The 27499-nt window shown below is 41.3% G+C and overlaps 1 protein-coding gene across 2 annotated transcripts in view; it reads right to left on the bottom strand.

Annotated features, from left to right (window-relative positions):
* negr1 (neuronal growth regulator 1) overlaps nt 1-27499 on the bottom strand; it is a 366662-nt gene that overhangs the window by 337938 nt on the left and 1225 nt on the right. The gene's annotated exons all lie outside the window — the stretch shown is intronic.

Raw genomic sequence — 27499 nt, 5'->3', positions numbered from 1 at the left:
GCAGTGCAGGACGCCAGGGTGTATCTTTTTTCGCTCTGACCGTAACTTAGGTTCAAGGGCTCATTGGATTCCACACTTTGTCCTTTTTCTATTGTGGATCACGGATTTGTATTTTAAACCACCTGGGATACTATATCCTCTTGAAAATGAGAGTCGAGAACGCGAAATGGACATTCACAGTGACTTTTATCTCCACGACAATACATCGGTGAAGCACTTTAGCTTCGGAGCTAACGTGATAGCATCGTGCTTAACTGCGGATAGAAACAGAAGAAATAAGCCCCTGACTGGAAGGATAGACAGAAGATTAGCAATACTATTTCCAAGACTAGTATTACTTCTACTATCAGGAGACACCGAACCAAACCCTGGACATGTAACCACACGGTTAATGCTGTGCAGCCTGGCGAAGCCTAGCAATGCTGTTGCTAACGACGCCATTGAAGCTAACTTAGCTACGGGACCTCGACAGAGCTATGCTAAAAACATTAGCTCTCCACCTACGCCAGCCCTCATCTGCTCATCAACACCCGTGCCCACCTGCGTTCCAGCGATCGACGGCGCGACGAAGAACTTCACCCGATGATCGGTGCGGTCGGCGGCTAGCGCGTCTGCTATCCAAATCAAAGTCCTCCTGCCTGTGTTGCTGCAGCCATCCGCTAATACACCGATCCCCCCTACAACTTTCTTCTTTGCGGTCTCCATTGTTCATTAAACAAATTGCAAAAGATTCACCAACACAGATGTCCAGAATACTGTGGAATTTTGCGATGAAAACAGACGCTGTTTGTATTGGATCCAATGGTGTCCCAATACTTCCGTTCAATCCGTGACGTCACGCGCATACGTCATCATACCGAGACGTTTTCAGCCGGATATTTCCCGGGAAATTTAAAATGTCACTTTATAAGTTAACCCAGCCGTATTGGCATGTGTTGCAATGTTAAGATTTCATCATTGATATATGGTTCTTTTCCTCTTTGGTCCGGAGGACACGACGTCCACAGTTTCCAAAAACAATTTGAAATGTGGACTCGTCAGACCACAGAACACTTTTCCACTTCGTATCAGTCCATCTTAGATGAGCTCAGGCCCAGCGAAGCCGACAGCGTTTCTGGGTGTTGTTGATAAACGGTTTTCGCCTTGCATAGGAGAGTTTTAACTTGCACTTACAGATGTAGCGACCAACTGTAGTTACTGACAGTGGGTTTCTGAAGTGTTCCTGAGCCCATGTGGTGATATCCTTTACACACTGATGTGGCTTGTTGATGCAGTACAGCCTGAGGGATGGAAGGTCACGGGCTTAGCTGCTTACGTGCAGTGATTTCTCCACATTCTCTCAACCCTTTGATGATATTACAGAGCGTAGATGGTGAAATCCCTCAATTCCTTGCAATAGCTGCTTGAGAAATGTTGTTCTTAAACTGTTCAACAATTTGCTCAGGCATTTGTTGACAAAGTGGTGACCCTCGCCCCATCCTTGTTTGTGAATGACTGAGCATTTCATGGAATCTACTTTTATAGCCAATCATGGCACCCACCTGTTCCCAATTAGCCTGTTCACCTGTGGGATGTTCCAAATAAGTGTTTGATGAGCATTCCTCAACTTTATCAGTATTTATTGCCACCTTTCACAACTTCTTTGTCACGTGTTGCTGCCATCAAATTATAAAGTTAATTATTATTTGCAAGTTTATCAGTTTGACCATCAAATATGTTGTCTTTGTAGCATATTCAACTGAATATGGCTTGAAAATGATTTGCAAATCATTGTATTCTGTTTATATTTACATCTAACACCATTTCCCAACTCATATGGAAACGGTGTTTGTAGTTATGCACCATGAGAGTGTCTGCACACTTGCTGGAGATGGAGGTCAAACGGCTATTCACACACTTGATAGCGAGTTGTGAAGAAGACAATGAGCGTAAGGATTGTGAAGAAGAGCAACATTGTGCACATTACAGCTGCAGCGTAGAAAACAGTCAAGAGGATTTCAATACTTTGGTAGCAGCTGATGTGTGTCTGGTACAACTAATCATTTGGAGGGGATGGATGTCTTTTACACTTCAGAAAAATACTCCGTCTTGCAAGAAAGATGAAGTCGCCTTGTCACATTGTGTAAATGGTCAATAACAAGAGAATACAACAAATCCTTTTCAACTTATATTCAATTGAATAGACTGCAAAGACAAGATATTTAACGTTCCAACTGGAAAACTTTGCTGTTATTTTTTGCAAATATGAGCTCATTTAGAATTTGATGCCTGCAACATGTTTCAAAAAAGCTGGCACGAGTGGCAAAAAAGACTGAGAAAGTTGAGGAATGCTCATCAAACACTTATTTGGAACATCTCACAGGTGAACAGGCTAATTGGGAACAGGTGGGTGCCATGATTGGGTATAAAAGCAGCTTCCATGAAATGCTCAGTCATTCACAAACAAGGACGGGGCGAGGGTCACCACTTTGTCAACAAATGCCTGAGCAAATTGTTTAAGAACAACATTTCTCAAGCAGCTATTGCAAGGAATTTAGGGATTTCACCATCTACGCTCCGTAATATCATCAAAAGGTTCAGAGAATCTGGAGAAATCACTGCACGTAAGCCATGATATTACACACCTCGGATCCCTCAGGCGGTACTGCATCAAAAAGCATAAATCAGTGTGTAAAGGATATCACCACATGGGCTCAGGAACCCTTCAGAAAACCACTGTCAGTAACCACAGTTGGTCGCTACATCTGTAAGTGCAAGTTAAAACTCTACTATGCAAAGCCAAAGCCAATTTATCAACAACACCCAGAAACGCCGTCGGCTTCGCTGGGCCCGAGCTCATCTAAGATGGACTGATACAAAGTGGAAAAGTGTTCTGTGGTCTGACGAGTCCACATTTCAAATTGTTTTTGGAAACTGTGGACGTCGTGTCCTCCGGAAAAAAGAGGAAAAGAACCATCCGGATTGTTCTAGGGTGAAAGTGTAAAAGGCAGCATGTGTGATGGTATGGGGGTGTATTAGTGCCCAAGACATGGGTAACTTACACATCTGGGAAGGCACCATTAATGCTGAAAGGTACATACAGCTTTTGGAGCAACATATGTTGCCATCCAAGCAACGTTACCATGGACGCCCCTGCTTATTTCAGCAAGACAACGCCAAGCCACGTGTTACATCAACGTGGCTTCATAGTAAAAGAGTGCGGGTACTAGACTGGCCTGCCTGTAGTCCAGACATTGAAAATGTGTGGCAGCTAAAATATGAGAAGGGAGACTGTTGAACAACTTAAGCTGTACATCAAGCAAGAATGGGAAAGAATTCCACTTCAAAAATGTGTCTCCTCACTTCCCAAACCTTTACTGAGTGTTGTTAAAAGGAAAGGCCATGTAACACAGTGGTAAAAATGCCTTTTTTGCAATGTGTTGCTGCCATTAAATTCTACGTTCATGATTATTTGCAAAGAATAACAAAGTTTCTCAGTGTGAACATGAAATATCTTGTCTTTGCAGTCTATTCAATTGAATATAAGTTGAAAATGATTTGTTGTGTTCTCTTTTTATTTAGCATTTACACAACGTGAAAACTTCACTACTTGTGGCTTTAGTAATAAGTATATGTGGTGAGTAAACAATCCTTTCATAGTCCTCATTTTTGCATTCACAGAATGTGTGATGCGGACTTGAACGCAAAGCCCATAAATAGATATTGTTTGGGTAAACAGTCGTGGTGAATGCCACCACTACTCCTCGCTCGGGAAAATGATGAATGGCGGAGTTATTTTCCTTGGTGTGGCTGTAAAACACAGCACCGTGTGCTATCCATCATTGCCACTCAGTTCTCTGGGAAACACACCTTTAGTTTTTCATCAGCAAGTCTGTTTACGGGAACTTTAAAGAGTCTACTGACCGGTCAAATGTGCATCCCATAATGAGAGGAAGAGATATCAAGCATGAAAACTGTTTCTACAAATATTTGTGAAAGAATGGGCCGCTCTCAGTGATTTCCAGCGTGGAACTGTCACAGGATGCCGCCTGTGCAACAAATCCAGTCGTGAAATTTCCTCCCTCCTAAATATTCCAAAGTCAACTTTATTATAAGAAAAGTGAAGAGTTTGGGAACAACAGCAACCAAGTGGTAGGCCACGTAAACTGACAGAGAGGTCAGCATAGTGCAGAGACTTTCTGCACAGTCACTTGCTACAGAGCTCCAAACTTCATGTGACCTTCCAATTAGCCCACGTACAGTATGCAGAGAGCTTCGTGGAATGGGTTTCCATGGCCGAGCAGCTGCATCTAAGCCATACATCACCAAGTCCAATGCAAAGCGTGGGATGCAGTGGTGTAAAGCATGTCCAGCCCTTTGAGACACTTGTGATTTAGGGCTATATAAATAAACATTGATTGATTGATTGATTGATTATGCCACTGGACTCTAGAGCAGTGGAGACGACTGATGAATAACACTTTTCCATCTGATGGACCAGTCTGGGTTTGGAGGTTGCCAGGAGAACGCTACATTTCGGACTGCATTGTGCCGAGTGTGGAATTTGGTGGAGGAGGAATTATGGTGTGGGGTTGTTTTTCAGGAGTTGAGCTTGGCCCCTTAGTTCCAGTGAAAGGGACTTTGAATGATACAGGATACCAAAACATTTTGGACCATTCCACACTCCCAACCTTGTGGGAACAGTTTGGAGCGGGCTTCTTCCTCTTCCAACATGACTGTGCACCAGTGCACAAAGCCAGGTCCATGAAGACATGGATGACAGAGTCTGGTGTGGATGAACTTGACTGGCCTGCACAGAGTCCTGACCTGAACCCGGCAGAACACCTTGGGGATGAATTCAATGCTCATTGATGATTTGTTTGGTTTTATATTGTGTAGTTATATTTATATGGTAATTATTATTCTGTGACTGTAAATTGTTTGCTTGTTTTTTTATTGATGCTTTTATTTTTTTCTGTATTGTGTAGTTATAATTATATGCTTTTACTTGTAATTCTATTGAATTGTGGACCCCAGGAAGACTAGTGGGTTGTTGAGGCAACCAGCTAATGGGGATCCTTAATAAAAATAAAATCAATTAGAACGGAGACTGAGAGCCAGGCCTTCTCCGCCAACATCAGTGTGTGACCTCACCGATGCGCTTTCAACGTACAGTACGCAGAGAGCTTCATGGAATGCGTTTCCATGGCCGTGCAGCTGCATCTAAGCCATGCATCACCAAGTCCAATGCAAAGCGTGGGATGCAGTGGTGTAAAGGACATCACCACTGGATTCTAGAGCAGTGGAGACGCCTTCTCTGGACTGATGAATCACGCTTTTCCATCTGGCAATCTGATGGACCAGTCTGGGTTTGGAGGTTGCCAGGACAACGGTATAAATTTGGGCCTGCATTGTGGCTGAGGAATTATGGTGTGGGGTTGTTTTTCAGGAGTTGGGCTAGGCCCCTTAGTTCCAGTGAAAGGAACTTTGAATGCTCCAGGACACCAAAACATTTTGGACATTTGGGGCCCCTTCCTCTTCCAACATGACTGTGCACCAGTGCACAAAGCAAGGTCCATGAAGACATGGATGACAGAGTCTGGTGTGGATGAACTTGACTGGCCTGCACAGAGTCCTGACCTGAACCCGGCAGAACACCTTGGGGATGAATTAGAACGGAGACTGAGAGCCAGGCCTTCTCCGCCAACATCAGTGTGTGACCTCACCGATGCGCTTTCCACGTACAGTATGCAGAGAGCTTTATGGAATGCGTTTCCATGGCCGTGCAGCTGCATCTAAGCCATACATCACCAGTAGTGTAAAGGACATCACCACTGGATTCTAGAGCAGTGGAGACGCCTTCTCTGGACTGATGAATCACGCTTTTCCATCTGGCAATCTGATGGACCAGTCTGGGTTTGGAGGTTGCCAGGACAACGGTATAAATTTGGGCCTGCATTGTGGCGAGTGTGAAATTTGGTGGCTGAGGAATTATGGTGTGGGGTTGTTTTTCATGAGTTGGGCTTGGCCCCTTAGTTCCAGTGAAAGGAACTTTGAATGCTCCAGGACACCAAAACATTTTGGACATTTGGGGCCCCTTCCTCTTCCAACATGACTGTGCACCAGTGCACAAAGCAAGGGCCATGAAGACCAGGGGCCGTACTTATCAAGCTTCTTAGAGTGCCATTTTACACTTAAGTCCTGAGAATTTGCGAAATTTAGTCCTACTCTCAAACTTAAGAATAAAAGCTTTTTATCAACGTTCTTAAGTCTAAGAATCACTCCTACTCTCCACGATATTTAAGAGACCCTCAGAGGTGTCTTAAGTGGTTAGGAGTTGCCAGCAGGGGGTGGCACTGAGGCGAGAGAGACGTGCGCGAACATTCAGGGATCGGAACGATGTTCTGGATTTGTTTGATGACGAGCAGCTGATCAAACGGTATCGTTCAGACAGAGCGGGTATTATTTTTGTCACAGATTTAATACTTTTCGATTCCATGTTGATTTCTGCATGTGGCTGCAGTGAGCTAGTATATATAGAGCCACCCACACCAGTTTCAAATTAGTTGCCTAATTAATGAATTGGAAAGAAAATGTTATGACAGTAGCGTATGTGTGTGGCCGTGAGGTGAGTGACGTCAGTGAGTGTGTGGGCGAGAGAAGAGAGGGAGCGGTAGCGTGAGTGCCGGCGGGGACTAGTTTGTTTTGTATTATTTTGTAGTTTATTATCAAAATATACACTCCCATTGTCCACTTAAATATTTCCAAGATATTTCTTTATTCTTAGACAACGGATTCCCTTCCGTGATTGGTCATTTCTATGGACACAGAAATGACGTCACCTAAAATTCCGTTTACGGCACATAGTAATGTCGTAATTCAGCTCTGAGTGTGACACTTAAGATTCAGTCCTACACTTCGCTGAAAGTGTGAGTAAGACGCTTGATAACTAACTTTTAAGTGCAGCTTTCAGCGAAGAATTTATTTACTCTTAAGTCAACTCTTAGCAGACTTCTTAGGAGTCATTCTGAGAAGCTTGATAAGTACGGCCCGTGGATAACAGAGTCTGGTGTGGATGAACTTGACTGGCCTGCACAGAGTCCTGACCTGAACCCGACAGAACACCTCAGGTGGAAAATTCCTATAAACACACTCCGCAACCTTGTGGACAGCCTTCCCAGAAGAGTTGAAGCTGTAATAGCTGCAACATCATATTGAACCCTATGGGTTAGGAATGGGATTGCACTTCAAGGTCATTTGTGAGTCAAGGCGGGTGGCCAAATACTTTTGACAATATAGTGTATGAAGTAGTGTGGTAGTGTATGAAGGATCAGAGCTTCACATGATGGATGAATATAATCCACACTCTACAATTCAAAGTAAAATTAGAGAAAGATTCTCGGTGTGTAGTCCTCACCTGATGATTGATATTTTAGCGAAGTCTGACTAAATTAACAGACAGCAGCTCTCACAGCTGCTTACCCACGTGGAAGAGGCCGCTACCGATACCGTGTTTTTTGTGACAGCAGGGGGGGCAACGCTCTTCATCTGGCTGTCTACTTCGAACGTGTCGCCAGACAATCTTACTTTAATTCCGGGCTTTCGTCAAATTGAATCCCACACAACGTGGAATCTGTGAAAGGGGTTAGCGGCGAGGATGACGTGACTCAAGTACTCGAAATAAATGAGCTTCCAAAGGGAGTATGTTCAAAAAAAAAAAAGAAACATATGGGCCCGACTCGGATCCACTCATGCGTGGTAAAATGCTGTGTAATCAGCACAAGCCATTCCAAACAACAAGGGCCTTAGTCGGAGGCTGAGCTCTCGGATAATCAAACATGATTAAAAGGGGATGTTACACACGTGTACCATCCCTCATCCTTCTAGAAGCCAGGAACAATTTAGACGGCGCGGAGCCACTGTCCGCCATGAATAATGGTAATGTGGCGCTAACCGTGGAATAAGGCGGGGGACATGAATATGTGACAGAGCGAGTACCTCACGGGACCGACTCCGTAATCCAGCGGCGGTGGCTAATTGCGCGCTTCTGGCTTTGTCAATTTGCGAGAGTTCTCACACTTTCTTCAGCTGGCTCCGAGGCACCTTCTTAATGGTCAAGGGGTTCTCTTGGCAGTAACGGGCACCGCCCTTAGCTCCCGAAAGACCTAAAAAAAAATCCATGTTTTTATGGCTGATGCTTTGGTCCAATGAAAACAACGTGAAGGAGAAACAGCTGCGGGCCCTTGTCCATCCATCCATCCATCTTCTTCCGCTTATCTGAGGTCGGGTCGCGGGGGCAGCAGCCTAAGCAGGGAAACCCAGACTTTCCTCTCCCCAGCCACTTCGTCCAGCTCCACCCGGGGGATACCGAGGCGTTCCCAGGCCAGCCGGGAGACATAGTCTTCCCAACGTGTCCTGGGTCTTCCCCGTGGCCTCCTACCAGTCGGACGTGCCCTAAACACCTCCCTAGGGAGGCGTTCGGGTGGCATCCTGAGCAGATGCCCGAACCACCTCATCTGGCTCCTCTCCATGTGGAGGAGCAGCAGGTTTACTCTGAGCTCCCCCCGGATGACAGAGCTTCTCACCCTATCTCTAAGGGAGAGACCCGCCACCCGGCGGAGGAAACTCATTTCAGCCGCTTGTACCCGTGATCTTGTCCTTTCGGTCATGACCCAAAGCTCATGACCATAGGTTAGGATGGGAACGTAGATCGACCGGTAAATTGAGAGCTTTGCCTTCCGGCTCAGCTCCTTCTTTACCACAACGGATCGATACAGCGTCCGCATTACTGAAGACGCCGCACCGATCCGCCTGTCAACCTCACGATCCACTCTTCCCTCACTCGTGAACAAGACTCCCAGGTACTTGAACTCCTCCACTTGGGGCAGGGTCTCCTCCCCAACCCGGAGATGACACTCCACCCTTTTCCGGGCGAGAACCATGGACTCGGACTTGGAGGTGCTGATTCTCATCCCGGTCGCTTCACTTGGCTGCGAACCGATCCAGTGAGAGCTGAAGATCCTGGCCAGATGAAGCCATCAGGACCACATCATCTGCAAAAAGCAGAGACCTAATCCTGCAGCCACCAAACCGGATCCCCTCAACGCCTTGACTGCGCCTAGAAATTCTGTCCATAAAAGTTCTGAACAGAATGGGTGACAAAGGGCAGCCTTGGCGGAGTCCAACCCTCACTGGAAACGTGTCCGACTTACTGCCGGCAATGCGGACCAAGCTCTGACACTGATCATACAGGGAGCGGACCGCCACAATCAGACAGTCCGATACCCCATACTCTCTGAGCACTCCCCACAGGACTTCCCGAGGGACACGGTCCAATGCCACCTCACAGGACAGACTCCGTAATCCTGCGGCGGTGGCTAATTGCGCGCTTCTGGCTTTGTCAATTTGCGAGAGTTCTCACACTTTCTTCAGCTGGCTTCAAGGCACCTTCTTAATGGTCAAGGGGTTCTCTTGGCAATAACGGGCGCCGCCCTTAGCTCCCGGAAGACCTAAAAAAAAAAATCCCTGTTTTTATGGCAGATGCTTTGGTCCAATGAAAACGACGTGAAGGAGAAACAGCTACGGGCCCTTGTGGTTAAAGAAAACATCAACTTTTATTGCCACTCAACTTTTATTGGTCGAAAACAGCGACGTGAAGCCGGCCCGGAAAGGAGCAATTTTGAAGGCGTAATGTATTTTTGCAACAGGTGCAAGCAGAGCGGGAGTATCCGCTCGGGTGAACGAGGTTAAAGCTCCACTGGGTAACTTAACAATAACAGAAGTCTACATAATACAAACTGACTGAAAATGACTTCTATATTTCCTACTTTTCTAGGTGGCTTTCGTTGGAGGTATTATACCGAGATGTCCATTATTCTAAAGGTGGAAGGGAACTGAGCTTGATACTGGTGCAAAACCCCATCAGGATTCAGGATTGCCTCCCCAGATTGACACCAGGGAACTGGAAGTATTCTCCCAGGGGAGCTTCAGCAAAAACTAAGAACAGTGGCCAATTCTGCAATTAGAACATACCTTCATATCTCTGGACAACAAGTTTACATGCATGCAATGATTGTATCCCATCTGGCATCACATGGTCAAAGATGTGAAGTGAAGTGAAGTGAATTACATTTATATAGCGCTTTTTCTCAAGTGACTCAAAGCGCTTTACATAGTGAAACCCAATATCTAAGTTACATTCAAACCAGTGTGGGTGGCACTGGGAGCAGGTGGGTAAAGTGTCTTGCCCAAGGACACAACGGCAGTGACTAGGATGGCGGAAGCGGGGATCGAACCTGCAACCCTCAAGTTGCTGGCACGGCCGCTCTACCAACCGAGCTATACCGCCCCAAGATAAGACCTTCTGGAGCAGACCTGGGCAAATGAAGGCCCGGGGGCCACATGCGGCCCGTTAAGCTTTTCAATCTGGCCCGCCGGACATTCCCAAATGATTTTTTATATCTTTAAAGGCCTACTGAAACCTCCTACTACCGACCACGCAGTCTGATAGTTTATATATCAATGATGAAATCTTAACATTGCAACACATGCCAATACGGCCGGGTTAACTTATAAAGTGACTTTTAAAACTTCCCGGGAAATATCATGCTGAAACGTCGCGGTATGATGACGTATGCGCGTGACGAAGTCCGAGTAACGGAAGTTATGGTACCCGTAGAATCCTATACAAAAAGCTCTGTTTTCATTTCATAATTCCACAGTATTCTGGACATCTTTTGCAATTTGTTTAATGAACAATGAAGGCTGCAAAGAAGACAGTTGTAGGTGGGATCGGTGTATTAGCAGCGGACTACAGCAACACAACCAGGAGGACTTTGTTGGAGCGCTAGCCGCGCTAGCCGCGCTAGCCGCGCTAGCCGCGCTAGCCGCCGACCTCACCTTGACTTCCTACGTCTCCGGGCCGCCAAACGCATCGGGTGAAGTCCTTCGTCCTTCTGCCGATCGCTGGAACGCAGGTGAGCACGGGTGTTGATGAGTAGATGAGGGCTGGCTGGCGTAGGTGGAGAGCTAATGTTTTTAGCATAGCTCTGTGCAGTCCGGTTGCTAAGTTAGCTTCAATGGCGTCGTTAGCACAGCATTGTTAACCTTCGCCAGCCTGGAAAGCATTAACCGTGTATTTACATGTCCACGGTTTAATAGTATTGTTGATTTTCTATCTATCCTTCCAGTCAGGGCTTTATTTTTTTGTTTCTATATGCAGTTAAAGCACGATGCTATCACGTTAGCTCGTAGCTTAAGCATTTCGCCGATGTATTGTCGTGGAGATAAAAGGCACTGAATGTCCATTTCGCGTTCTGGACTCTCATTTTCAAGAGGATATAGTATCCCAGGTGGTTTAAAATACAAATCTGTGATCTACAATAGAAAAAGGAGAGTGTGGAATCCAATGAGCCAGCTTGTACCTAAGTTACGGTCAGAGCGAAAAAAGATACGTCCATCGCTGCCTCTCAAGTCATTCACTGTAACGTTCCTCATCTACAAATCTTTCATCCTCGCTCAAATTAATGGGGTAATCATCACTTTCTCGGTCCGAATCTCTCTCGCTCCATTGTAAACAACGGGGAATTGTGAGGAATACTAGCTCCTGTGACGTCACGCTACTTCCGCTACAGGCAAGGCTTTTTTTTATCAGCGAGCAAAAGTTGCGAACTTTATCGTCGATTTTCTCTACTAAATCCTTTCAGCAAAAATATGGCAATATCGCGAAATGATCAAGTATGACACATAGAATGGATCTGCTATTCCCGTTTAAATAAAAAAAATCATTTCAGTAGGCCTTTAAGATGTAAAGTGTAGCTGCCATTATGATGTGCACTCATGTTTTCTAATGACCGTAAGTCTTCAACAATACACAATATTTCTATGGTTGGAATCTGTGCTTTTGCATGATATTTTAGTGACTAGTGTTGTCCTGACACCAATATTATTTCGATACTTTTCGGTACTTTTCTAAATAAAGGGGACCACAAAAAATTGCATTATTGGCTTTATTTTAACAAAAAATCTTAGGGTGCGGTGGACCGGTACTTTTCAGAGGCAGTACGGTACCGAATATGATTCATTAGTATCGCGGTACTATACTAATACCCGTATACCGTACAATCCTACCAGTTACTATGGTAATCTACGTCACAGCAGGTCAGACGAGGCACCGAGCAGTGTGGGTGTGGCTTGATTGTAAAATATGTCGATTGAGAGGGGGTGTGATGTTCATATGTTCTCAATAGTCAGGGTTTGATCGTTCATAGAAACATTTAAAATTCCATTCCGTTTTTAAGAAGGTCTGTCATAGCATTTTTAGCATTCAATCAGACTTTATTGTGAGGTTTTGTATTATTTTTCCTAAAAAAATAGATACACCGGCCCCCAGACACATTTTTATTCTCTAAATTTGGCCCCCCGAGTCAAAATAATTACCCAGGCCTGTTCTGGAGGAAAGTTCTGTGGTCAGATGAAACACAAATTGAGCGGTTTGGCCACAATACCCAGCAATATGTTTGGAGGAGTAAAGGTGAGGCCTTTAATACCAGGAACACCATTCCTACCGTCAAGCATGGTGGTGGTGGTATTATGCTCTGGGCCTGTTTTGCTGCCAATGGAACTGCTGCTTTACAGAGAGTAAATGGAGGATTAGCTCCAAATTCTTCAGGACAAGCTAAAATCATCAGCCCGGAGGTTGGGTCTTGTTGGGTGTTCCAACAGGACAATGAGCCCAAACACACCTCAAAAGTAGTAAAGGAATGGCTAAATCAGGCTAGAATGAAGGTTTTAGAATGGCCTTCCCAAAGTCCTGACTTAAAGGTGTGGACAATGCTGAAGAAACAAGTCCATGTCAGAAAACCAACATATTTAGCTGAACTGCACCAATTTTGTCAAAAGGAGTGGTCAAGTGGTCAAGCAGAAGCTTGTGGATGGCTACCAAAAGCGCCTTATTGCAGGTCAACTTGCCAAGGGACATGTAAGCAAATATTAACATTGCTGTATGTATACTTTTCACCCTCACATTTTCAGTAGAGCCATAATAAATTCATCAAAGAAGCAAACTTCATGAATGTTTTTGTGAGCAACAAGTATGTGCTCCAATCACTACATCACAAAAAAATAAGAAATGATTGTAAAGTCAAGACAGCCATGACATGATGTTCTTTACACGTGTATGTACACTTTTGACCACCACACCAAACAACAATGAAGCATCATCACTGCCATATTACCCAAAAAATATAACATGATGAGTTTTGATCATTTTACAAAATTTCTCATTTTTTAAAGCTGTGTCTTAATGGACTAGCCCCTGATGTGATGTGTAAAGAAATACAAAGGTACAGTAGTGAAGGTGTGCAGGCGGAGGGATCTATAGAGTGAAAAGGCGCCGGACGGACCACTCTGAGTCAGTCTGGACCACTCTGGGTCAGTCTGGACCACTCTGGGTCAGTCTGGACCACTCTGGGTCAGTCTGAGTTCTCAGTGAAGACCTCACATCTGTGGAAGTCTTTGCCACCGGAGTTAAAGTCACAGTCAGACAAGAAACTTTCCTCCACAAAACTGAAAAAGTGGCTTAAGGAAAATCAGAAGTGTGTGTACTAGAACTGGGTGTGGACTCTCACTATTATGTTAGATCCACTATGGACTGGACTCTCACACTATTATGTTAGATCCACTATGGACTGGACTCTCACTATTATGTTAGATCCACTATGGACTGGACTCTCACTATTATGTTAGATCCACTATGGACTGGACTCTCACACTATTATGTTAGATCCACTATGGACTGGACTCTCACTATTATGTTAGATCCACTATGGACTGGACTCTCACTATTATGTTAGATCCACTATGGACTGGACTCTCACTATTATGTTAGATCCACTATGGACTGGACTCTCAATATTATGTTAGATCCACTATGGACTGGACTCTCACACTATTATGTTAGATCCACTATGGACTGGACTCTCACTATTATGTTAGATCCACTATGGACTGGACTCTCACTATTATGTTAGATCCACTATGGACTGGACTCTCACTATTATGTTAGATCCACTATGGACTGGACTCTCACTATTATGTTAGATCCACTATGGACTGGACTCTCAATATTATGTTAGATCCACTATGGACTGGACTCTCTCACTATTATGTTAGATCCACTATGGACTGTACTCTCACACTATTATGTTAGATCCACTATGGACTGGACTCTCAATATTATGTTAGATCCACTATGGACTGGACTCTCACACTATTATGTTAGATCCACTATGGACTGGACTCTCACTATTATGTTGGATCCACTATGGACTGGAATCACACTATTATGTTAGATCCACTATGGACTGGACTCTCACACTATTATGTTAGATCCACTATGGACTGGACTCTCACACTATTATGTTAGATCCACTATGGACTGGACTCTCACAATATTATGCTAGATCCACTCAACGTCCATTGCACCGGTGGGGGGGGGGGGGGTTCCCTACATCTGTGGTCCTCTCCAAGGTTTCTCATTGTCCCATTGGGTTGAGTTTTTCTTTGCCCTGATGTGGGATCTGAGCCGAGGATGTCGTGGCTTGTGCAGCCCTTTGAGACACTCGTGATTTAGGGCTATATAAGTAAACATTGATTGATTGATTGATAGTACGCACAAATGGGGCCAAATATTGGTAATTTACTTTTATTTTGTACTTGTCTTAATCTTGTTGTATGTGTTTCTTCACTTTTCTTTAAAAGTCTAACCAGGGACGAGGGTTGCAAATGAGCCTGTGGCTAGAAGTCTTATGTACTTTGACATGGCTTACCTGTACTGTCCCTGTCAAAGAAATAAATACATAAATAAAACCTTAGTCCAGGAACAATTCCTCTGTTGAGCTGGCTGGTATTAGACGACAAGCATCCCTGAGTGGAACTTTGGACAGTCCAGCTGCTCTGTATTCTGCTCCATGCTCAGCATCTTCTAGTGTCAACATCTAGAGAATTCATTGAAATGGCGGAGGCTTGCCCTCCATATCCTTCACATCCTGTGAGCCGTCACAGCGGATATTTGATATCGCTCCGACAATGTTTGACGGAGGTTCTCCTAAGACGGTGCGTATTCCTGAGCGTATATATTAGGTGAATCCCACCGCCTCGAGATGCTCGACTTCGAGTATTTATCTTTACCAAGTGCAACAGCTGTAAAATATTTCCATTTCTTTTACCATTTAAGCTGTTCATGGTCACAAGGTGGCCTAAAAACGCAGAAGTCAACCTAGATTTGTACAGAAAACAGTCAAACGAGAACCAGGATTCCAAGCAAAACTGGTAAAACCTTTCTCAATGTTTACTATTCCTTTGGCTATTTGGCATTATTGCAACTTATAATCAACCTTTTCCAATCACTTTATCATTTTAAAAACAATATAGCACCGATTCTGTTCATAACTTTTATGGACAGAATTTCGAGGCGCAGTTAGGGCGCTGAGGGGATCCGGTTTGGTGGCTGCAGGATGTGGTCCTGATGGCTTCAACTGGCCAGGATCTTCAGCTCTCACTGGATCGGTTCGCAGCCGAGTGTGAAGCGACTGGGATGAGAATCAGCACCTCCAAGTCCGAGTCCATGGTTCTCACCTGGAAAAGGGTGGAGTGCCATCTCCAAGTTGGGGAGGAGATCTTGCCCCAAGTGGAGGAGTTCAAGTACCTCGGAGTCTTGTTCACGAGTGGGGGGGGAGTGGATGGTGAGATCGACAGGCGGATCGGTGCGGCGTCTTCAGTAATGCGGACGCTGTATCGATCCGTTGTGGTGAAGAAGGAGCTGAGCCGGAAGGCAAAGCTCTCAATTTACCGGTCGATCGACGTTCCCATCCTCACCTATGGTCATGAGCTTTGGGTTATGACCGAAAGGACAAGATCACGGGTACAAGCGGCCCAAATGAGTTTCCTCCGCCAGGTGGCGGGTCTCTCCCTTAGAGATAGGGTGAGAAGCTCTGTCATCCGGGGGGAGCTCAGAGTAAAGCCGTTGCTCCTCCACATGGAGAGGAGCCAGATGAGGTGGTTCGGGCATCTGGTCAGGATGCCACCCGAACGCCTCCCTAGGGAGGTGTTTAGGGCATGTCCGACCGGCAGGAGGCCACGGGGAAGACCCAGGACACGTTGGGAAGACTATGTCTCCTGGCTGGCCTGGGAACGCCTCGGGATCCCCCGGGAAGAGCTGCACCAAGTGGCGGGGGAGAGGAAAGTCTGGGCTTCTCTGTTAGGCTGCTGCCCCTGTGACCCGACCTCGGATAAGCGGAAGTGAAGTGAAGTGAAGTGAATTACATTTATATAGCGCTTTTTCTGTTTGTTACTTGGTTTTAAGTCCTATACCATGAATTGATTTAAGTGGACCCGACTTAAACAAGTTGAAAAACTTATTGGGGTGTTACCATTTAGTGGTCAATTGTACGGAATATGTACTGTACTGTGCAATCTACTAACAAAAGTCTCAATCAATCAATCAAAACCTGCAACAGCTCAACGCCTCTTTGGGAACTTTGGGATCCGTGGGCTTGGTCTGGTTTCCTCCCAGATCCCTAAAACATCTTAGGTTCCAAGAACACTCTCAATAGCGGTGAATACCAGAAAGGTTGTTAGTCTATAAGTACCCCCGTGACTGACTATGTCCGGGGTTCACCCTTGTTCTCACCTGTGATCCTAATAAGGTGAAGTGGTACAGAACAATGCTGGATGAATGGATGGATGAATGGATTAATTGCCCACGCGGTGTTTCCAGTACTGCCATTTGTGACCACTTTAAACAGATCCTGCGCTACTTTTTGAAAATCCTCAATGGTAACACACCTTCATGCGGAGACTCTTGTTTTAAAACATTTTACCTTGAAACTGTCACTTCTGCCTACCTTTTGTTGTTGTTTTTCAGTTCTATTGGTGATTGAATCCTTCTTCTTCCGTGAGTTTTCTAATGCTTCAGGAAATATTGGACGTTTGAAGCACGTTGGGATCCTCCTGTGATATTTCATTGATGTTCTGATACCATCAAAGTTGGAATGACAGCTTATTGAGTCAGTAGCATTTGACTGCTAAACAAATTAGCTGATGAAGTACCACAGTTTCTCTGATAAGTATACTTGGTGCCGTTGTTTGTATCAATATTCAATATATTTGCCTTCAAGATGCAGACATTGCATTTATTCCGTTGACTGATATCTCGTACTTGAGTATTTCAGACACGACTGTGATGCACTTCAAGGCCTGGATTAAAGCTAACGAGTCCATCTGAGACTTTGACCTGAGCCCCGAAGTGGTCTGTAATACTCAAAACTACCACTTCACCCTCACTCAAAAGCACATGACAATAGGACTCGTCTATGTCGACGGGAAGAACTTCGGAAATGCTTTGGTGCAAATTTTAAGGGATTTTTTTCCCTCCAAAGTCACATTTTTAGCCTGTTTTTTGAGTCTGTCTGCAAAACGTTCAAATCTGTACTAGTGTTGTCCCGATAACAATATTTTGGTACCAGTACCAACATTTATTTCTAGGGATGTCCGATAATGGCTTTTTGCCGATATCCGATATGCCGATATTGTCCAACTCTTTAATTACCGATACCGATATCAACCGATACCGATATCAACCGATATATACAGTCGTGGAATTAACACATTATTATGCCTAATTTGGACAACCAGGTATGGTGAAGATAAGGTACTTTTTTTAAAAATGAATCAAATAAAATAAGATAAATAAATTAAAAACATTTTCTTGAATAAAAAAGAAAGTAAAACAATATAAAAACAGTTACATAGAAACTAGTAATTAATGAAAATGTGTAAAATTAACTGTTAAAGGTTAGTATTATTAGTGGAGCAGCAGCACGCACTATCATGTGTGCTTACGGACTGTATCCCTTGCAGACTGTATTGATATATATTGATATATAATGTAGGAAGCAGAATATTAATAACAGAAAAAAACAACCCTTTTGTGTGAATGAGTGTAAATGGGGGAGGGAGTTTTTTTGGGTTGGTGCACTAATTGTAAGTGTATCTTGTGTTTTTATGTGGATTTAATAAAAAAACAAAAAAAAACAAAAAAAAACACACAAAAAAAACCGATACCGATAATAAAAAAAACGATACCGATAATTTCCGATATTACATTTTAACGCATTTATCGGCCGATAATATCGGCAGACCGATATTATCAATCAATCAATCAATCAATCAATGTTTATTTACATAGCCCTAAATCACAAGTGTCTCAAAGGGCTGTACAAGCCACAACGACATCCTCAGTACAGAGCCCACATACGGGCAAGGAAAAACTCACCCCAGTGGGACGGACATCTCTATTTATTTCGATACTATTCTAAATAAAGGGGACCACAAAAAATGTCATTATTGTCTTTATTTGAACAAAAAATCTTAGTGTACATGAAACATATGTTTATTATTGTCATTTAGTCCTTCAATAAAATGTTGAACATACTAGACAACTTGTCTTTTAGTAGTAAGTAAACGAACAAAGACTCCTAATTAGTCTGCTGACGTATGCAGTAACATATTGTGTCATTTATACACCTATTATTTTGTCAAAATTATGAGGGACAAACTGTAAAAAAGGATTATTAATCTACTTGTTCATTTATTCTTAATATCTGATTATTTTCTGTTTTAACATGTTCTATCTACACTTCTGTTCAAATGTAATAATCACTTATTCTTCTCTTCTTTGATACTTGACATTAGTTCTGGATGATACCACACATTTAGGTATGGATCCGATACCAAGTAGTTACAGGATCATGCAATAAAATATAATACCTCATAAACCAATACTGATGAAGAAATACTGATGTAAAGGGTAGGTGTCGCGCTGTTTTCTCTTTTAACATGTTCTATCTACACTTCTGTTCAAATGTAATAATCACTTATTCTTCCCTTCTTTGATACTTGACATTAGTTTTGGATGATACAACACATTTAGGTATGGATCCGATACCAAGTAGTTACAGGATCATACATTGGTCATATTCAAAGTCCTCATGTGTCCAGGGACGTATTTACTGACTTTATAAACATAATATGATTTTTTTTTAAAAAGGAAAAAAAGATTTTGTGACGATAAAAAATATCGATGTAATCACAGTTGTATCGACTAGATACGCTCTTGTACTTGGTATCATTACAGTGGATGTCAGGTGTAGATCCACCCATGGCGTTTGTTTACATTGTGACGCCGGTGAGCTATTGTATCCTCCTACGGTGTGTAGTGAAGCATGTTTAGCTATTCCTCGTCCTCCAGTGATAATGCTACATGTAAGAAACATAGTTTACTTGTCGCCATGGAGGCCAGGATTAGTGATTTAGGGGGAAAAAAACACTGCTAGCTACCTAGCCATGTCTTAAAGCACAGTTTCAGTGTTTTGCTTTACCTTTATCTTTACTTTTTACACCAAAATTCTCCCTTTTCTGTCTACACACTGTGTCTGCTTGTAAGTACTCTGTGTGTGTGCGCTGCCCAACATGCTCCGATGCTCGTAAAACCAGCAATGTTGCGACGTGACGACGCCCCGTCATGCCCGCTAAAAAGAAAATGTGGGGAAGCGGTACTTTTCAAACAGAGTATAGTACCATTTTTGATTCATTAGTACCGCGATACTATACTAGTACCGGTATACCCTACAACCCTGTTCTGGAGGCGTACCCAGATTGTGATAGGAATCATCTACGCCCCGCCCATTCCAAAAGTATTATCATTTATATTTTGAACATGTATACTGTAAATGTATATCTTGAAGACGTACTGCTATTATAATAAACAATATATACATTTGGCGGTCACCTTATTAGGTACACTCTTTGATGGTCATCTAAAGCAGTGTTTTTCAACCTTTTTTGAGCCAAGGAACATTTTTTTCATTGAAAAAATGCGGAGGCACACCACCAGCAGAAATCATTAAAAAAACGAAACTCGGTTGACAGTAAAAAGTCGTTGTCGCAATTGTTGGATATGACTTTAAAGCATAACCAAGCATGCATCACTATAGCTCTTGTCTCAAAGTAGGTGTACTGTCACCACCTGTCACATCACGCCATGACTTATTTGGACTTTTTTGCTGTTTTCCTGTGTGTAGTGTTTTAGTTCTTGTCTTGCGCTCCTATTTTGGTGGCTTTTTCTCTTTTTTTGGTATTTTCCTGTAGCAGTTTCATGTCTTCCTTTGAGCGATATTTCCCGCATCTACTTTGTTTTAGCAGTGCTTCCCACACATTCATTTATTTGTGGCGGCCCGCCACGAAAGAATTAAGGCCGGCACAAAAAAAAAATGTTTTATTTTTGAATTTTTTTTTTTTTTTTTTTTTTTTTTTTTTTTTTGGTGTACTGTCCAGCTTCTCAGGCAAATCATATAGTTGATGTAGATGTAGATGTAGATGATCATATAGTTGATGTAGATGTAGATGTAGATGATCATATAGTTGATGTAGATGTAGATGTAGATGATCATATAGTTGATGTAGATGTAGATGTAGATGATCATATAGTTGATGTAGATGCCCATATTGGCTGTTCAGATTTACTTTACAAAAGAGAAGTGTAGGATCAAGATTTTTGGAGCTCTATGTTCAGTGGATCAGATGTTTGATGAAGCTTTGTGTCTATCTACCACCACTACTGTTTTCTGTTTATTTGTTACTGACTGTGGCAGGACACCTCTGCCTCTGTTTCACTTTATGTTGCTGGTAAATAATATGGTTGTAGTAGTAGGCTAAAGTTAAATGATTTAGTATGCACTAATTAAAGGGGCAGAGCTTTAAGAGACATTTTAGCTTTTATATTTTTATAAGATATATTTTTTGTAAGAACCACAATTAATAAATATATTTCAGTGAATAACTTATTGTTCAAATCTGTATATAAATATGTACATAAAGTGTTGTAATTATATTGTAAAATGGATGGATGGATGGACGTTTAAAACAAAAATGTTATTATTAATTAGTAAGTATACATTTTTTGAGCCTTTTAGAGAAAATCATATCATTGTAGTAAATTATGCAAATTACTTGATGATGTCATGGTGACCACGCCCACAACCACGCCCCCACCGCCACAGGTATCTTGGCAGTTTATGGGAAACACTGTTTAGCAATCAAGAATATTTCAGTTGTTTTTATCCTTCTTTGTGGGGACATTGTTGATTGTCATGTCATGTTCGGATGTACTTTGTGGACGCCGTCTTTGCTCCACAGTAAGTCTTTGCTGTCGTCCAGCATTCTGTTTTTGCTTACTTTGTAGCCAGTTCAGTTTTAGTTTCGTTCTGCATAGCCTTCCCTAAGCTTCAATGCCTTTTCTTAGGGGCACTCACCTTTTGTTTATTTTTGGTTTAAGCATTAGACACCTTTTTACCTGCACGCTGCCTTCCGCTGTTCCTGACATCTACAAAGCAATTAGCTACCTGCTGCCACCTACTGATACGGAAGAGTATTACACGGTTACTCTGCCGAGCTCTAGACAGCACCGACACTCAACAACAACACATCATTTGCAGACTATAATTACTGCTTTGCAAAAAATATTTTAACCCAAATAGGTGAAATTCTGTATCTCACCGCACATTAGTTTGCCGTGGCACAGTGGTTGAAAAACACTGATCTAAAGTGTAAAAACGTTAGCTTTATAAAAGCTTTATAAAAGAATGACATTCTTTAAACATTTTTAAAAAGCGTTTTTAAGCTAAATGTATTGCGACGTTATGCTTAGTACATTTAACACACCCCTTATGGCGGAGGAATTGACATTAGTGTCATTATTTTGCTCTTGACCTCTGTATGCGTGATGAGATGATCTTCAAGATGCAACCTTTTAATCACATTTGAATAATAGCATACTGAGACTGATGTTAAAGATTCCTACTTTACAAATGTCAACCTGTTGGTGGGTAGATTTTGAAAAGGAATTGTATCGTACTGTATTATGTATATTATATGATGATGTATATTTGAACTGTCCATAAACTGTGTGCTTGTAGGGATGACCTTCTTGCAGAACGGACTCTGATATTAGCAAAATAAACAATAATGTAATACAAAATGATGTCTGTCTGTAAATAAATAAATAAATAAAAATATGTATATACCACAGGTGTCAAACTCAAGGCCCGGGGGTCAAATCTGGCCCGCCACATCATTTTATCAGGAAATGACATGTGTCAATAAAGTACTTCAAGTTTTCTCACTAAATGTACATTTTCATTTTGACAGAAAAAAAATGTATGTACTGCTTCAGTACCAAATATTGCAACAAATATTACAGTATATTATCATACTTTCCAAACATGTCCAAATACAAATAAATAAAAAATACTTAACTTTACAGCAAACTACCCATCATATTAATAAAAATGACAATACATTTGACGTTGTTCTTTACAGCATATTACTGTAAAATTGAAAAAAGAAACTACTACTGTTCTTTGCGTTACAATTCTGTTGACTGACCTGCTCAGGGGCCTAGTGGTTAGAGTGTCCGCCCCGAGATGGGTAGGTCGTGAGTTCAAACCCCGGCCGAGTCATACCAAAGACTATAAAAATGGGAGCCATTACCTCCCTGCTTGGCACTCAGCATCAAGGCTTGGAATTGGGGGTTAAATCATCAAAAATGATTCTCGGCCGTGGCCACCGCTGCTGCCCACTGCTCCCCTCACCTCCCAGGGAGTGAACAAGGGGATGGGTCAAATGCAGAGGACAAATTGCGTGTGTGTGTGACAATTATTGCAGTGTTTCCCACACATTCATTTATTTGTGGCGGCCCGCCACGAAATAATTACGTCCGCCACAAATTTAAAAAAATATTTATTTATTTATTTATTTTTTATATTCCTGTCCAGCTTCTCAGGCAAATCATATAGTTGATGTAGATGCCCATATAGGCTGTTCACATTTACTTTACAAAAGAGAAGTGTAGGATACTTCTCTTGTTGCCTTATTTGTATTTGACCACTACTGTTTTCTGTTTATTTGTTACTGACTGTGGCAGGACACCTCTGCCTCTGTTTCACTTTATGTTGCTGGTAAATAATATGGTTGTAGTAGTAGGCTAAAGTTAAATTATTTAGTATGCACTAATTAAAGGGGCAGAGCTTTAAGAGACATTTTAGCTTTTATATTTTATAAGATATATTTTTTGTAAGAACCACAATTAATAAATATATTTCAGTGAATAACTTATTGTTCAAATCTGTATATAATTATGTACATAAAGTGTTGTAATTATATTGTAAAATGGATGGAAGGATGGATGGACGTTTAAAACAAAACTGTTATTATTAATTAGTAAGTATACGTTTTTTTAGCCTTTTTAGAGAAAATCATATCATTGTAGTAAATTATGCAAATTACTCGATGATGTCATGGTGACCACGCCCATAACCACGCCCCCACCGCCACAGGTATCTTGGCAGTTTATGGGAAACACGGCATTGGTATTTTGACTTTGACTGAGCTGCCAATGTTTGACCGTAAAATCTAGGGTTGTTGTTTTTAACGGTGTATTTCTGCAAATGGAAAGACGGTACATTTGTTTTTAACGGTACAAAAACTGTCAGCTAAGTTGCCAGAATAAGAAAAGTACTGGTACAGTTTTCCCATGAACAATATAATGTTGTAAAAAACAATGTCAAAAAACTAACTTGTACAGTTTTCCCATGAACAATATAAAGTTGTAAAAACAATGTCAATTTAACACAAACATTCTGGCAAATTCTGCCAGATTTTTCCGTAAACCTCCACCCCCCCAAAAAAAAACAGTGGTACTGTTTTTTACATTTACCGTAAAACACTATTTTATAATAAAATATTGTAAATGTAAAGTTTTTACTGTAAAATGGACAGTCTACTTTAAATATATATATATAATTAACAATGAAATCCAGAGGCAAATTCATACATTATTGGCTGTTACAAGCAATGAAAACCACGTTGACATCCCTCCTCTATATCCAAAAAAAAAGCTGCTTTTTACCAGAATGTATGTTAGCGCATGTCGTTTGTTGGTATTATTAGATGACTTAGAAAAACTGGCAGCTAAGTTGCCAGAATAAAAAAAAAACTTGTACCGTTTTCCCATGAACAATATAATGTTGTAAAAAACAATGTCAATTTAACACAAAAATTCTGGCAACTAAGCTGCCAGATTTTTCCGTAAACACCCCTCCCCCCCAAAAAAAACAGTGGTACTTTTTTTATATTTACCTTAACACACTTTTTTACAGTAACATTTTGTAAATGTAATGTTTTTACTGTAAATTGGACAGTCTACTTTAAATATATATATATAATTAATAATGAAATCCAGAGGTGAATTCATACATTATTGGCTGTTACAAGCAATGAAAACCACGTTGACATCCCTCCTCTATATCCAAAAAAAAGCTGCTTTTTACCAGAATGTATGTTAGCACATATCGTTTGTTGGTATTATTAGATGACTTAGAAAAACTGTCAGCTAAGTTGCCAGAATAAAAAAATAACTTGTACTGTTTTTCCATGAACAATATAATGTTGTAAAAAAACAATGTCAATTTAACACAAAAATGCTGCCAGATTTTTCCGTAAACCTCTACCCCCCCCAAAAAAAACAGTGCTACTGTTTTTTACATGTACCGTAAAACACTATTTTACAGTAAAATGTTGTAAATGTAAAGTTTTTACTGTAAAATGGACAGTCTACTTTAAATATATATATATATATATATATATATATATATATATATATATATATATATATATATATATATATATATATATATATATATATATATATATATATATATATATATATATATATATATATATATATATATATAATTAATAATGAAATCCAGAGGTGAATTCATACATTATTGGCTGTTACAAGCAATGAAAACCACGTTGACATCCCTCCTCTATATCCAAAAACAAAGCTGCTTTTACCAGAATGTATGTTAGCACATATCGTTTGTTGGTATTATTAGATGACTTAGATTAGATTACTTTATCTTACCATATCTTGTGTTTCCTCAACCCATCAATGAGTGATGTCATTGTTAACACAAACACTCCCACATGGCAGGCAGAGGAATGATGTTGGCACTTTGGCATTGTTTAACATGATTATGCAACATTCTATAAGTCAGATGGGGGGAACATCATCACATGTCCTCTTTGACATGAGTGTCACATTATTTTCCACATACCTTTCTTACACTGCAATATTTACATTTGGCAAAGCCTCTAAATGTCTAATTTTTCATCTTCAGCTCCAAAGCCCACGTGACAGGGCATGCAGACCAAGTGATGGACGACCAGGGTGGAGGAGAGGAAGATGGAGGGAGGAACATCCATTCTACTGCTTCCTTTTAAAAACCGCCACATCACGCCGAACGGTCGGCCAAAACCGGACGTTAAAAAGACGGCGGACTCCATCGCTGACCACCGGGACAGGGCTGTTGTCCACTGAGGGCTGCATTCTGATCAATCTAAATATGCGGACGCCATTTGGATATAAAGCAGATTTAATGTATAGATGTTGGAAAAGGGAAAAAAAAATGCTTAAAAAAATTACCCGTACTGTACTGCGCTGTAGGGGGGTTAGGGTGAACAAATCAAGCGCTCCTTTTCTGCGGCTCGTGTCGTACAGTCGTGGTCGTAACAGAACTTTCCCCCAGAAGGTCTTATCTTTGTCCATGTGATGTCAGAAAAAATGGAGCTGTTTGGCCACAATACCCAGCAATATGTTTGGAGGAGAAAAGGTGAGGCCTTCAATTCCAGGAACACCATGCCTACCGTCAAGCATGGTGGTGGTAGTATTAAGCGCTGGGCCTGTTTTGCTGCCAATGGAACTGCTGCTTTAAATGGGACAATGAAAAAGGAGGATTAGCTCCAAATTCTTCAGGACAAGCTAAAATCATCAGCACGGAGGTTGGGTCTTGTTGGGTGTTCCAACAGGACAATGACCCCAAACACACCTCAAAAGTGGTAAAGGAATGGCTAAATCAGGCTAGAATGAAGGTTTTAGAATGGCCTTCCCAAAGTCCTGACTTAAAGGTGTGGACAATGCTGAAGAAACAAGTCCACGTCAGAAAAGCAACACATTTAGCTGAACTGGACCAATTTTGTGGTCGAAAATTCAAGCAGAAGCTTGTGGATGGCTACCAAAAGCGCCTTATTGCAGGTCAACTTGCCAAGGGACATGTAAGCAAATATTAACATTGCTGGATGTATACTTTTGACCCAGCAGATATGTGAGCAAATCTGCTGGGTCAAAAAACATCACGCCTCAACACATCAAACCTTATCGGTCACCTGAAAAAAAACCTTTTGAAAGTCACTACATCCTACGCTGGAAAGAAAGGTTTATGTGCACGAATTGGGTTGATCGGTTTTCTGTATCATTCTTGGGAAGCAGGAAGCTATCTGTATCGCTAACATATGGCATCACTAGTTTTTTGTGTCAACTTTTCCCCGTTGCGTTACACCTATTTGCTCTTTTATTCCATGTGGGTTTTATTTCGTAATAGTATTTTTAAAATGGTCAGAAGTAATTGGACACCCCTGCACGAAGACATGACAAACCAGAAACATTACATAGTGTATTAATACTCAGGCATGTGAAATGTCTGCAAAAACAAGTTTTTAAACCTTTGTTTCGGTGCAAAAATATCACTTCTGTAGTTGTAGTTCTAGAGCAGGGGTGTCCAAACCTAGTGTGTCCATGTTGGCTGGCTAAACGTCACAAGTTGAAGATGGAATCTGGGTGCCTCCGACTTCATTTTCAATACCTGACAATATATTTGCTGCAGCTTGTGGACATCATGAGTAATTCAGGCTCATAACCGTTATTCATGCAGCACAGCATTTGTATGTATGACCCAATCCAAACAACCTCTCCCACTCATGGCACAAATAAATGAAGACAAGAAGCAAACACACATGCTCACACATGACTTTTTAAAAAAAACGTCCAATCGCAACAAATGATTAAAAATTAGACCCATTTAAATCCCCTGCAATTCACGATGGGAAAAACACTTATCCATGTTTTAGCTGCTTGATATTTCTGATTGATTACAAAACTTAAAAGGAAGTCGTCACAGAAGTAAACAATGTAGCAGTCAAACTTTCACATACACACATATACATATATACTTATATATATATGTACACACACATACAGACATATCTACATATATGTATATATATGTGTATGTATATATATATGTGTATGTATATATATATGTGTATGTATATATATATGTATACATATACACACACATATATATATATATATATATATATATATATATATATATATATATATATATATATATATATATACATATATGGATATATATACATATACACATATATGCATATATATATACACATATATGCATACATACACATTGATATACATATACACACATATATATATATATATTATATATATATATATATATATATATATATATATATATAT

Source organism: Entelurus aequoreus, linkage group LG19, assembly GCF_033978785.1.
Source record: "Entelurus aequoreus isolate RoL-2023_Sb linkage group LG19, RoL_Eaeq_v1.1, whole genome shotgun sequence".
Classification (NCBI taxonomy): Eukaryota; Metazoa; Chordata; class Actinopteri; order Syngnathiformes; family Syngnathidae; genus Entelurus; species Entelurus aequoreus.
The sequence above is the reverse complement of the archived record's forward strand: the minus strand, read 5'-3'. Positions and strand labels throughout refer to the sequence as shown.